We start from the raw sequence: 14,182 nt of genomic DNA on the forward strand, positions 1-14,182 counted from the left end.
AATATAAATATAAATATAAATATAAATATAAATATAAATATAAATATAAACATAAACATAAACATAAACATAAACATAAACATAAACATAAACATAAACATAAACATAAACATAAACATAAACATAAACATAAACATAAACATAAACATAAATATAAATATAAATATAAATATAAATATAAATATAAATATAAATATAAATATAAATATAAATATAAATATANAATATAAATATCGAGAGTGCGTTTAATTTTTATTTTTATTAGGCTCGGCTTGCTTATTCCGACGCGTGAAATTGGAAAGTGTATCGCGCGTATAATATGTAAAATTAAAACTTATTAATTAATTTACTTATTTACTACGTGTAATTGAAGGAAAGAAGTTTCGACTAACGCTTGATAGATTGATTAACTAAAAAAAGTTCGCCGGCATGCATTGATAACAGCAAAGTTTCGTAGCACCGTGTTCCGTAAAATAGAGGAGTTAATTCATTTGCTAAACAGACCAGGTACAAATCGCTCCCGAAGCTGCAGCTCTCAGCTATTTGAAAATCTGTTCGCAAAAGTTTCGATCGTGCTTTTCACATTGAGTAAAAGCGAGGGCTTACGCCTGGTACTTTTTTACACAACGGAGCCTGCTTGAAATTGTTTGCCTTATTTCCGAATTTTTATCTTTACCTTCGAGCGAGCGCGTAATCCACGACGGGGCCTAGAATTAGTGGCAAAATGCCAGAAGACGTTGTCGGTAGATGAATGCTTAAAGTAACTTTAGCCTGCGAGCAGTCTACCGATGAGAAGGAAACTCGTTTCACCGAGTTACCACGTGAAAAATCGTATCGTAATTTTCTCAAATGTATTTTTGATGCACTCTCGCGGCGGAATTGTAATAATCTTCGGTTCGTAAAAGGTGGCTGCTTCTGATAATAATATTTCTTTCTTTTACGAAAGCAAGGAAACGCGAAATAATTAATATTACTTGAAGCTTCTTTGTTGTGGATTTTAATTAATTATTAATGTGGATAAATGCTGTTTATTAATATACAGTAATAAGAAATATGTAATATTACAATAGTAACATAATATAATAATATTATAATAACAATATATATTATATGATAATAATAATATTTTATATGATAATATAATATTTTCTATTTTGTAAAAAGTATTGTCTATCAATATATTGCCAATTTTAGTATAATATCATACATTATATTTACATAATCATTTACAGAAGTACAGAAGTATTAAGTTTTGCTTTTACTATTCAATAGTCATCATAGATAACAAAATTGAAAAATTGCTTGTATACTTTATAATTATTAAATATTATTGCAATACAAGTATATACAAGTATATATTATATGTTATAATACTATTTGTTACATGTAGTGTTGTTTCATTTTTTCAGAACAACACTTGTTTTGACATTCCTGAGCGGTGATGTAAATAGCTTAATATTCTTTTTTATTACACAAACTAATTAATTTGTTAAAAATTACGTGTTGTTACATAAATTTACGTGATTAAAGAAATGAAGCTTAACCTTCATGTGCTTTCTACGTATCCATCTCTCCGATTATGCATCCTTAAATTAAAATTCCCATCACCAATATAGATTATATTCAGGTTTTCAATGTTCGTTTCACGTGGAACATCGTGCATTTATAATTACGCGTGATGCTTGTATACAGTGATAGTCACAATAAATACGTCACTCCGAAACGTAATGCAATTACACACAGACCTTATTAATTGTGTTATTTAATGGCTGAAGCTGAACTTCAGTATTAAAGGATCGAGATACTTTGCTCTAATTATGGCTCGTAGGAACGTATGTACGTAGGTATTACATGTTACATATAGTTGGAATATCGTAGACGTGGTAAACCCTACGATATGCTCAGAGGATTCTTCATTCATAATTCCGTTCGGTGAATCATACGCGACGTTCTATCGGTAACTTTGTCCTCCTTGAATGCTTATTAGAAGTTCTTGATATGCATTTTCCAGCAAGACACCGTTGAGAAATTGTAATTGTTATCTAGTAATTTAGCGGAGTAAGACAATGTCTGCAGTATAAGTTGTAATTCAATGTAATGTTTCCCGGAGCACGTAGTTTGATACTCGATTCAGTGGAATGTAACGAATATTGCTTCTTTCTGCAAATGAAATTTGCTCGCATAGTAATAGCAGAATTACAGGAACAGAGGAATGTAGGAATTATGGAGATTATAAAATATTTATGGGAAATTTACATCTAAAACATTAAATTTAAATTTAAATTTGAAGATTGGCAAGATACGGAAATACACAGAATATCTAAGTATTGCTTATGGCATTTTTAGATGTGAAGTAAATCTCTATTTAAATCCTGTCTCTTGAATGACGTTCATGAAAATATGAGTTTGCACAAATTTCTTTTTCCTCGATTTCTTTAATGATCGTAAAATATGTCATTTAGAAATCATCAATCATATTACGTAGTTTTTTTTTTTTTTAATAAATTAACATCTATAACATTTAAATAATTCTAAATCTCCTTTTTTTTTCCTAAATATTGTAATTGTGATCATGCTTCGTTGCTTCATTATGAAATGATCTGTTAATCTCATTTCTGTTACGAGTTTGAAAAAGAAATCAGAAATTTAGTCATTCAGTTCTATTTTAAAAAATCGGGAATTATTTTCGAAAACAGGTTTCTCACTTTTGTTTTATACCATTAATATCAAACTTAGAATTAAAAATAGAAGTTATTAAAATGAAAGACAGCTTCTCCTCTTATCGTTCAATAATCAGAGTAAATATAGATACACCCTACATTCTATTCCCGTTCGAATATATCTTGTAAAATTAATTACGTGGTTCAGTTACTTTGTAATTTAATTATGCCTGCAGCAAAAGATCAACGAATGTGTGAATCCAATTACCTTGCTCCACATACAGATGAATAAACAATGAATGTATCACGAATCACCGCACACAGAACATCATACACATTTACTTTCGCCTCGAACCATTATTTAAGCAGTTCGAACGTGCCTTTTCAATTACACATCCACGATCAAACTTTGTAACAAAAGCTATAACTAGACTCGTTTATGGAAAATTTAAAAAACATAAAAGTGTACTGCGCTGATCAATTAGCGGCGTGCGAATTATTCTTTTCAGAATTTTTAAAACATACGAACAAAATATATTGAATTGTTTGCCATGTTCGTGGAGTCGTGGTTTCTAAAAAATTCCGAGGAAATTTCTAAATTTAATCATTATGGTTGCTCCGAACGATGACAAGTCAAACTAAAATCAAAAGTTCCATAAATTAAGGACTAAATCAAGGCGTAATCACAAGTGTGGTAATATTTTCTTAATTCTGGGATTTTTATATTACTTGTAACTTGTTACTTTTGCGTGTGGTGAACCATTTAACAGATTTTGTCGATGTATCATTTATTTTTGCAAAATTATTGCGAAGAAACCAATACTGTATCTTCATTTTATCGAACTACAATACTTTGAGCGTCGAAGTAATTATACTGCTCACAAAAATTAGGGGGTATTTACATTGCAAGAAGCATTTGATTTTTTTTTTTTTTTATCAAGCAAGATCAAATGCTTCAGATTCATTTTGAAATATCCCCTAACTTTTGTGAGCAGTGTAATTCCAAGAATCGAACCGTGGAAACGCGATAATACGTCACATTGACATTGAGATCGATCGAATTTTACCTGAAGTGCACGTAACCAGCCACCGGCGAAGTACAATCAAACATCGAATTAAAAATGCGTGAGCCGATGGAAGAGTGGCGGAAAGAGGACAGTCGTCTGTAAAAAGGCCGACACGAGAAGGAAGCTGCAAAGTGGGAAAGAGACGAACAGACGAAGCGCGTCGGAACATCGGCAAAGACGCGGATGATTTCAAGAGGGTGGGAGAGACGCTTGCAGATCGACGATTCTAATATTGTCCTAGGCACTGGCCGGTCGCAGTGAACCAACCGTCTCGGCGCTATCGACATCAAGAACGTCGTCGTCGTTCGTCTCCGTGAAGATCGTTCGTGAAAATCCTGGTTTAAGATCGTGCGAGTGACCGAGAAAATCCCAGCTGATTGGATTCGTGCTGTGACGCGAGAGTATACCCGGTGAATTGGCCCAATTGCCTCGAAACTTCTCTGGATACACGAGAGAGAGAGAGAGAGAGAGTAATTGGTAAGCGCGATACGAAGAATGTTTTTTTTTTTTTAGTGCCACTTGAAATTGTGAATAATTTGTGTCACATTCGAGGATGATTGTATGACGTGTTTTCATAGGCGAGGGTGGGAAATTTTGAGAGTGGTAACTTTTAACGTTAACGTTTTCTTCATCCTTAAGGGATGCTAGGAGCTGTTTGTTGAATGAATTATTTAGAAAATGGTTATTTTATCGATGTTATTTTGAAACAAGAAGTTTGTTTGACAAGTAAATGATTTATCTGGAAGTTGCTTGACTATTTGACTATCTCGAGTGAAATAATTTTTTATTTCATGGTATTTTTTACAATATTTGCTTCTTACATTAACTTCTTGATTTTGTTGTATAAATTTTACTTTCTGCTGCTTGTTATTTATTTATTTCAACTAATTAATTTAGACGAAAGATTGTATAGAATATATTTTTCTATATACCAATTATTTTATATAATATAAAATATTATGAAATATTACATGGAAAATATGCAGAGTGGAATACCAGTTTACTTTTACAATTTTTATCAACGTCTATTTGAGTTATACTCCTAGAAAAATCTACAATATAATAGAGCTAATAATAAGCAGTTGTAGATCCTGTTCTTTGGAATTCTATCCAAAAATCTTTTAGAATCCAGATCATAGAAAATATGCAGAGTGGAATACCAGTTTACTTTTACAATTTTTATCGACGTCTATTTGAATTATACTCCTAGAAAAATCTACAATATAATAGAGCTAACAATAAGCAGTTGTAGATCCTGTTCTTTGGAATTCTATCCAAAAATCTTGTAGAATTTAGATTATAGAAAATATGCAGAGTGGAATACCAGTTTACTTTTACAATTTTTATCAACGTCTATTTGAGTTATACTCCCAGAAAAATCTACAATATAATAGAGCTAACAATAAGCAGTTGTAGATGCTGTTCTTTGGAATTCTATCCAAAAATCTTGTAGAATTTAGATTATAGAAAATATGCAGAGTGGAATACCAGTTTACTTTTACAATTTTTATCGACGTCTATTTGAGTTATACTGCTAGAAAAATCTACAATATAATAGAGTTAACAATAAGCAGTTGTAGATCCTTTTCTTTGGAATTCTATCCAAAAATCTTGTAGAATCTATGGTGAAGATGATATTTCCGTATGTTAGAAATAGCTGAAAGTACTATTGTACTTGAGTCGGCGTTGTGAATTCAAAGCAGCGAGGCCAATTTGTAATTTCCTTTTCTTCGGATTGCGGAAGACCATTTGTATGTCACTTGACTCACTTAGTAAGATATTTATATCGTTTGAAATCGATATCAGGAAGAGTTATTCGCAACCTTATAGTTATTTCGGCCAATTTATACCAATTTTTTCCTACAAACAATATTATTCATCGTTAATTGAAGAAACTATCATGATTATACTTAAAAAAATCTCAAAATGTATATAGAAGTTACAAGATACTCGAATATAATACTTACTTGTCACTTACATGATGTAGAAAACATCTTTAAGAAAAAAAGAAGAACGAACTGAGTGATTTTGTTTTTCACAAAGTTTATTGACAATTCTTCATCGTTATTCAAATATGCTCCCGAAATCGTGGTACATGTTTTACTTACTTTCGCGCTGTTAATTATTCTTTTCAGTCACGTCCAGAATCAACTAAATCCAAGTAATATAATTAACGAATAAACAATTTCCTTCGACTTATTTTCTCACGTAGAATCACATCTTGGCCAGTTGGTTACCACGATTTTTAGGAACACCCTGTATAACTCCAGTCTTCCTATTATTAAAAATATTAAAATATTAATATCAACAAATATTTTTAAATAAAATAAAATAAATATTCCTATTATATTTCTATTATTATCAGAAATACACGTTTACGTGAAAATGAATAATTTATGTCAAATTGTATAGCTGACTCGACTATTTCGGTGCCTATAGACCACGACGCGCTTATTTTTCCCTAGCGCATATAAAAATAGTTAGTAATAAATTACTCTTTCATCCTCGGTCACGTTCAGCTTCTTTCCTCCCGCTTTCTTTTTTTTTTTTCTTTCTTTTTCTTCTTTTTACTCCTCGTCGAGCGTGACCTTCGACTGATGAGCTCGCGGGGAGGTTCGCCCGCGTTAAAATAGCCCGTTTGGTCGCCGGCGTCTCAAGTTTCGCGCGAATTCTGACGGAAGCCGCCGGCACGCGTGGCGTGCCTTCTCGTTTGGCTGGATCGCGCGTTGTTTGCTCCTCCCGCGGTCGTCTGCCATTCACTCAGCCGGCTTCGAATTTAGATCCGAGATAGAGGTGCGCACGCGTGCGAAAAGTATTGATATGCAAACCGCGTACATTCGACACGACACGCGCGGCACATATGGATATACATACTGCTCGCTGAAGGATGCGAGCAATCGTTTAAACGTCGAACGCACGCTCCGATTCCGCGCTAGGCACCAATGGCTGTCCAATAAACAGAAGCTTAAACAGTTTTCACGAGTACGTCGAATGTTGTGGACGATCGATGGATACGGTTCTCGCATTCTTTGCCCCGGAATTACGTCTTTTCCGTTGCACGGTCTTTTTTTTCTATTGTTATTGTTAAACAATAATCGGGTGCCTCGTCAGGGATTTACTTTATAAGATTGCTGGACCACTTTTAGGCATTGTAGGTATATAGGTACTACGATAATCGGGAATTCTTGGATTATTATTAAACTGGGGATTTTTTTTTAGGCAAAATTGGAAAGTACAAAAGTGCACAGATAATATTATATTTAGTTAGTTATATATTTAAATACATATTAGCTACAATACGTATACTATAAAAGCTAGATAAAATACATATGCTATTAGTATATTATAATATATTCTACAGAATATTATAGTAGATATATGTATATAGTATATAGTAGATACATCTAAGTTATATAGTAGATATATGTATATAGTATATAGTAAATACATCTAAGTTATATAGTAGATATACGTATATAGTATATAGTAGATACATCTATAGAAAACATCCAAAGCAGAGTTAATTATAATGTTGTAATATTATCTATAATTCTCTATTGTAAATTACAAATATATTGTACATATTTAGTACTAGTATATTACACTGTAATATACGTATAAATATATAGAAAATATCCAAAGTGAAGTACTGGGTACTATTTGTAATAATTTGTAATTATCTGTGATGCTTTTTTTTGTAGTTTCTGTCAATCCTAAGTTATATAGTAGACACATCTAAGTTATATAGTAGATACATCTATAGAAAACATCCAAAGCAGAGTTAGTTATAATGTTGTAATATTATCTATAATGTACATATTTAGTACTAGTATATTACACTGTAACATACGTATAAATATATATAAAATATCCAAAGTGAAGTACTGGGTACTATTTGTAATAATTTGTAATTATCTGATCCTTTTTTTTTTTGTAGTCTCTGTCAATCCTACAATCTCAATCTAAATTACGAATTTTTGTATATCCAAAGCGACTGAAATTACTCGGAGAACTCCAAAGGAGTAAATTGATAAAGGAACTTACCCTGTTTGTCCATTCAACGAAGTAAAAGCGATGTTCTGATTTTCGAAAAGGCGGAAATCATTTTCGAAATACATTAGGGGCATTAAGTAAAATCGTTGGCCACGGCTGCCGACGATTTATTTTTGAACCAATTGCCTCATCGGTTCTATCTATCGCCGTTGACCACGAGTTGTGCATGAATTATACCGTTGATTCGGAGAATTCATTTTCGAGCTAACGAACGTCATGAAGTTACGTTGGCTAAAGTCTTAATTTAATTTCAATTCGAAATGTTAACAAAATTTGCGGGGATTTTTACTTCCAGGTTGATTAAAATGAAATATTTCGTTCCCTTTATTAATCGTGTTAAAATTTCGAGATGGAGCATACTTTATTTGATGAATATATTAAGGAGAAAGTAATTTAGAGTCAGATGGATATTCGATATAAATTTATATTACCTGGAATAAATTATTGTTATGGGAGAATACGAAACACTTGTCGAAGCTAAAATCGCAATTAATTAAAGTTATGTAACGTATATGAATATTATTTTAGTATTGAGATATTAATATATATATATATATATATAGTGTGAATGATTATCTTTTAATTTGCCATTTGGTTATTCTTGGAAAGATCAAGTTTCAATATCTTTTATGATATCGTTAGGTAGAATCAATTTTGCCAAAACTTGTTCTCTTCTCATTTGATTGAATATCCAATATCTTAGATTTAATAAAGATTTAATTAAGAAAGCACGTCAAAATTATTTTAACGTCTGAATTATTCTTTAAACTAAAGATACAAATGTCATTCAACTATTAATTAGAAAATTAATAGCAGTAATACTTATGCAAAAATAAATTGCGTGCTCACGATTAAGAAGCAGAATAAAACGTTACTGTCCAATCCTGTTTATTTTGAAAATCTGACGTTTTGCTGCAAAACTTCAGGGTACACCGTTTACTATTCTTTTCTTTCTACTTTCTACAGCATAAGTAGGCATAGTATGTGGCTTTGTACGTCCAATTTGCCACTCACGGTCTTTCATCGATCGACCGATGCAGTTTTCCTCTGTGTTCCAACTTTTTTTGTACGCGAACGACTTGCAATTGCAGTGTTGCACTTTTATAGTTGCACATTCTGATTCGAGCTATCATGCGTTCGACTCATTTTTCGTTACTTGTGTCCACTTACTTACATACCTGTCTTACTTTGATTCCTGCCTCTTTTATAATTTGATTAACAGCTTGGATCAAATGCTAGATAGATATTGTTTTACCGAAGACATATTATTATCAATAATATTGTTATTATAATATTCTTTGTCTAATACATATGAAGGATTATTGCGGTACAACGTTTCTTATCTGTTATCATTTTATTACTTTATGTTAATTTCGGTCGTTGCTTATAAAATGATTAATGTAGTAAACTAGATTATCGTGTTGCATAAATTGAGTTTTAGAAGCACTACTAAAGATATTATTTTTTATAATTGCAGTTCTGTGAAATAATCAACATGATAAATGTAATCTATCGTAATTTTGATATTTGATTTATTTTATGGAATGGACACACTTTGCATTTTTGACTTATTTTTATGTATTCATCTCCATTGTTGTTATTTATATTTTTAGAAAATTGAAGACTACACATAGAATGCGTAAAAAAATATGAAAGATGAATAGAAAATGAAGTATATCAAATACAAACAGCGTAATTATTTCGGAGAAAGTTTAATTTTCTGAAAATTTAATCCTGAGAATGTTTATGAAAAAGCTTCAATAAATTTAAATGTAAATGTTTTGAACGTTTGTAACTATCTTGTATAGTAATTATTTTCGGGTTTGTATAAAATTTAATTAAATCATTCTCAGATACTATTTTAGAATGTATCATCACTAGCGTCGATGAAAATAGACATTCGGATAAATTGAAGAACGCTTCGGAAGTACAACGGCAAAAATTAATTAATTTTATGTCTTTTCTATTTCGCAGCTTCACACGTTCGTTACTGATAAGAAATGACAGTTAATTTCCTCTATAAAAGGATTTGAAGATAATCCCGGCGATATTGCTTTTCTTTATGGATTCATTTATTCTCCCATATATATTTCCCTCTGAAATGAATCATTCGCGTTTTCACGTTGAAATGCTGAATATGCACCGTTTTGATACAATAATACAATTGTTCGTTCGTAACATTTTTATTCGTTATTATTAAGAAACTTGCCTGGACTGGAAATGAAGCAAAATGAATCGACATTTCCGTTACAAGGAAGACAACAAATATTTGTCCATATCGTTTTTACTCGTTGCTTGATAAATAAACGATTTATATAATTATTTAAATTTAGTTAGACACGTAGAGATACGAATGAATCTTTTTGACATGACAAACAAAATTTATCTGTACTTACTCGTATAAACATTTATAAAGTAACAAAGTATTTTTGTTATTTTATTGTTCCATGAATATTTAAACTACTTAATGACAAAATATTCATTTGTAATTTTAAAGCATTCAATTTCCTATTTTTTTCCCTCCTTTGAAATTAAAATTATATAATTATAATTATAATTATAATATCATTCAGATATTAAAAGCGTTTCAACAATTTTTCGTTTAATCTTTCTTATTTATCGTCGCGTAAAAATATCGTATTTATCACCAAGTATGGTGTATCGAAACCACGTTACATTATTTAGAAGAAATTTTGTAATCTTTACTCATTTACAACTTTTCTTCCACCTTTTTATCCTTCTGTCAAAATTGAAATAGCGATAAGAAAAAAAAAAATACCAATACTAATACCTAATAATAAAAAATACTAATACTAAAACATATGTTGAAAATATCGGTGGGAATTTGTAGTGCGTATTGCTTTCTATATCTCCCTATATCGTGACGTTCCAATAAACAAATTATTGAAACAAACTGAAACAAAGAACGAAATCACTACCGGCAAAAAAAAATCGCGTCCAACCTATAAAACCTTCAACTATTGCAATCTCCAAACGTTTGTACTCTCCAATCAGTGCGTTGAAACGAAAATACTGGACTCTATACAGAAATACTCTTGCGGCGTATTAACCGCAAGAGTAACATTTTCAATTATCAAGAAAAAAAAAAAAGAAAAAAAATAAAAACCTGGAGGAAAAGGAAAGAAAAGAGGAGAAAATCACCACACGATCGATACGCGTCGAAAACAAGATAAGCGTGCGCGTAATTCCTAGTGGAGAGCAGAACCACGGCGGAGCATCGAGCTCTCGTTTAAGCATCGATTTCGCTTAAACATCGACAATCACCTCTTTTCCTCGGATCTGGTTAATCCGTTTCGTATCGTAACGCGGCGCACTGGGAACGACGATTAAAAGCGTAACGGCGTAAGCTTTTAGGCGTGAATGCTGATCGGGTGAAAAGCAACATCTGCTTTTCGTCAAATTCTTGTTCTGTTTTTTTCTTTTTCTCCTCTCTCACATGGTCGATAATGAACGGTGGGCGGATCTACAGTAGCGGATCTAATCCTCGTAGGGCCTGAAACGAATGATTGTCACTGAGATACAAGTAAAACAAGTTGCAATTAATTTTTTGACTACGACACGTTTCTGTGATGTTTATTTCAGCATAATCGCGGCACTCAAGTCTCGTTGTAACAGTCAGTAATGAAATATATCATGGTTTGGAAGATCGAACGAGTTCTTGAAACATTTGCACACTTGTTTGCACATCATTTTATTGAAATGAACTTTGAATATTGGCGTTAAACGAGAGAAACGAAAGAAATTCTAATATTTCGTCGTTCAATTCTAATGTTCAGAGTTCAATGAAATGGCAAAAAGATCGTGCAAGTTTTAAGGGATCTGTAACGAAAATTAACTTGTAAAGAAGATTAAGTTCAGTTTTCAAGATTACGGTGGTCATTAGTTCTATAATGAAATCTCGGCTGTCACGATTATGTCGAAATAAATCTCAAAATATATACAAAAGCCACAAAGTACTTGCGGCGAAGTATATATCTCGCAAAAATCATTATCGAACTATTGAGGTTCAAAGGACGAAACTTCAAGAAATTGTAACATTTCGTCGTCCAGTCAAAAAGTCGTACTACTATTAGTTTAACTGCTATCACAATGTTTCGTTTTATTATCATCTAGTCATTTAAAATTCGATTATCATCTAGTTATTTAAAATTCGTTCAACAATATTTGTCTCGTTTTAATCGGTCTAAAATATTTATAATCATTATCATATATTTATGGTCATTCGCGTTATCTAAAATTCATCGTCAGCGACTCACGTTTGTCTAATTATTTTAAAATATTTGCATAAATAGATTAATTATAAATATTTAAATAAAATATTTACGTAAATAGATTAATTATAAATACTTAAATAAAATATTTACGTAAATAGAGTAATTATAAATACTTAAATAAAATATTTACGTAAATAGATTAATTATAAATACTTAAATAAAATATTTATGTAAATAGATCAATTACAAATATTTAGATAAAATATTTACGTAAATAGATTAATTATAAATATTTAAATAAAATATTTACGTAAATAGATTAATTACAAATATTTAAATAAAATATTTACGTAAATAGATTAATTACAAATATTTAAATAAAATATTTACGTAAATAGATTAATTACAAATATTTAAATGAAATATTTACGTAAATAGATTAATTATAAATACTTAAATAAAATATTTACGTAAATAGATTAATTATAAATACTTAAATAAAATATTTACGTAAATAGATCGATTATAAATATTTAAATAAAATATTTATGTAAATAAATTAATTACAAATGTTTAAATAAAATATTTACGTAAATAGATTAATTATAAATACTTAAATAAAATATTTACATAAATAGATCAAATTACAAATATTTAAATAAAATATTTACGTAAGTAGATTAATTATAAATACTTAAATAAAATATTTACGTAAGTGGATTAATTATAAATACTTAAATAAAATATTTACATAAATAGATCAATTACAAGTACTTAAATAAAATATTTACGTAAATAGATCAATTACCAATACTTAAATAAAATATTTACGTGAATAGATTAATTACAAATATTTAAATAAAATATTTACATAAATAGATCAATTACAAATACTTAAATAAAATATTTACGTAAATAGATCAATTACAAATACTTAAATAAAATATTTACGTGAATAGATTAATTACAAATATTTAAATAAAATATTTACATAAATAGATCAATTACAAATACTTAAATAAAATATTTACGTAAATAGATCAATTACAAATACTTAAATAAAATATTTACGTAAATAGATTAATTACAAATATTTAATTAAAATATTTACGTAAATAGATTAATTATAAATACTTAAATAAAATATTTACGTAAATAGATTAATTACAAATACTTAAATAAAATATTTACGTAAATAGATCAATTACAAATACTTAAATAAAATATCCAATTATTCTAAATATTATTCTTCAATATATCAAATGTCTCTGTATTGTTAAAACATTACATAAATATTTGCATAAATAGAAACGACGTTGATCGGTGAGTTGATCGTAGCGATCGACGTCAAGAAAAAATCCGCCCCTGGGCTTCTCTCTTTCACTCGGTTTCTCTGGCTGACAGGGCGGCGGATCCACGGCCGCGAAATTGCCCAAGCGCCCCCGTAGTTGTTATTTTCACGATCGAGTTATGCGCGGCGCGAGTCGTTTCTTGGACAGTGAGCCGTGCGGTTGGTGTCGTCGCCTGTTGTTTCCCTTCGTCCCGTTCCCGTTCAAATTGAATTAACGTACGGCGACATCGATGATTCGTACGATTGATAGGACGTGAGGACCCTGCTGTAATTAACGGCAAGTAGGAACACAGCGGCGTTGATCCCGTTTAACCTTCGTCTCTATTACTCGCTGGCTGTTGCAAGCTTGATCTTGATTGACGCGATACGTCTTATTGTTAACTGAACTCTCGGGTCATCCGCGATTGAGATTCGCCTAATTGCTGTTTGCACGGCCATCGTGCCGTGTCCTCGATTTCTGCTCCGATACTTCTTGTCGATAACTGTTGTTGTTGTTGTTATTGTTATTGTTTCTTTGAGTATATTTTAAGGTGGTCACCAATTGTTGCATGTTTAGAATCGTAAACGATTACTTAGCAATTAAATGAGTTGAGAGATTCTAACACGTTGCGGATATTACCGGAATCGTTCAGATTGCTCTTCGTTATTGCAACTATTTCAGGGTAGTTCAATGTGTTGTAAGGTTAAAGGTGATCCAGAAAATTGGCAAGGAGTTGATTCATGCATCGATCAATTGAATCGTAATTGGTAACGTATTTAAAAGTTTAAAATGTACAATCGATCTGTTAAAGGAGGATTAAATTAATATTCTAATAG

At 30.7% G+C, this 14,182-nt stretch overlaps 1 protein-coding gene and 1 long non-coding RNA gene across 13 annotated transcripts in view; one reads left to right on the forward strand and one right to left on the reverse strand.

Moving 5' to 3' along the window:
- LOC122533697 overlaps positions 1 to 14,182 on the forward strand; it is a 189,994-nt gene that overhangs the window by 49,818 nt on the left and 125,994 nt on the right. The window contains exon 1 of one of the 12 annotated variants that reach the window (XM_043663666.1): positions 13,475 to 13,643. The exons of the other annotated variants lie outside the window; for them this stretch is intronic. The gene's annotated coding sequence lies outside the window, so the exon portion shown is untranslated. Of the gene's footprint in view, positions 1 to 13,474; positions 13,644 to 14,182 lie in introns of those variants that run through there. 12 annotated transcript variants of the gene reach the window in all.
- LOC122533705 lies at positions 4,699 to 6,586 on the reverse strand. The gene is made up of 3 exons (XR_006307762.1): positions 6,223 to 6,586; positions 5,695 to 6,002; positions 4,699 to 5,587 (listed from the first exon to the last, which is right to left on the reverse strand). It is a non-coding gene; the product is annotated as an uncharacterized LOC122533705 (long non-coding RNA).

Source organism: Frieseomelitta varia, unplaced genomic scaffold, assembly GCF_011392965.1.
Source record: "Frieseomelitta varia isolate USP_RPSP 00005682 unplaced genomic scaffold, Fvar_1.2 scaffold_545, whole genome shotgun sequence".
Lineage (NCBI taxonomy): Eukaryota > Metazoa > Arthropoda > Insecta > Hymenoptera > Apidae > Frieseomelitta > Frieseomelitta varia.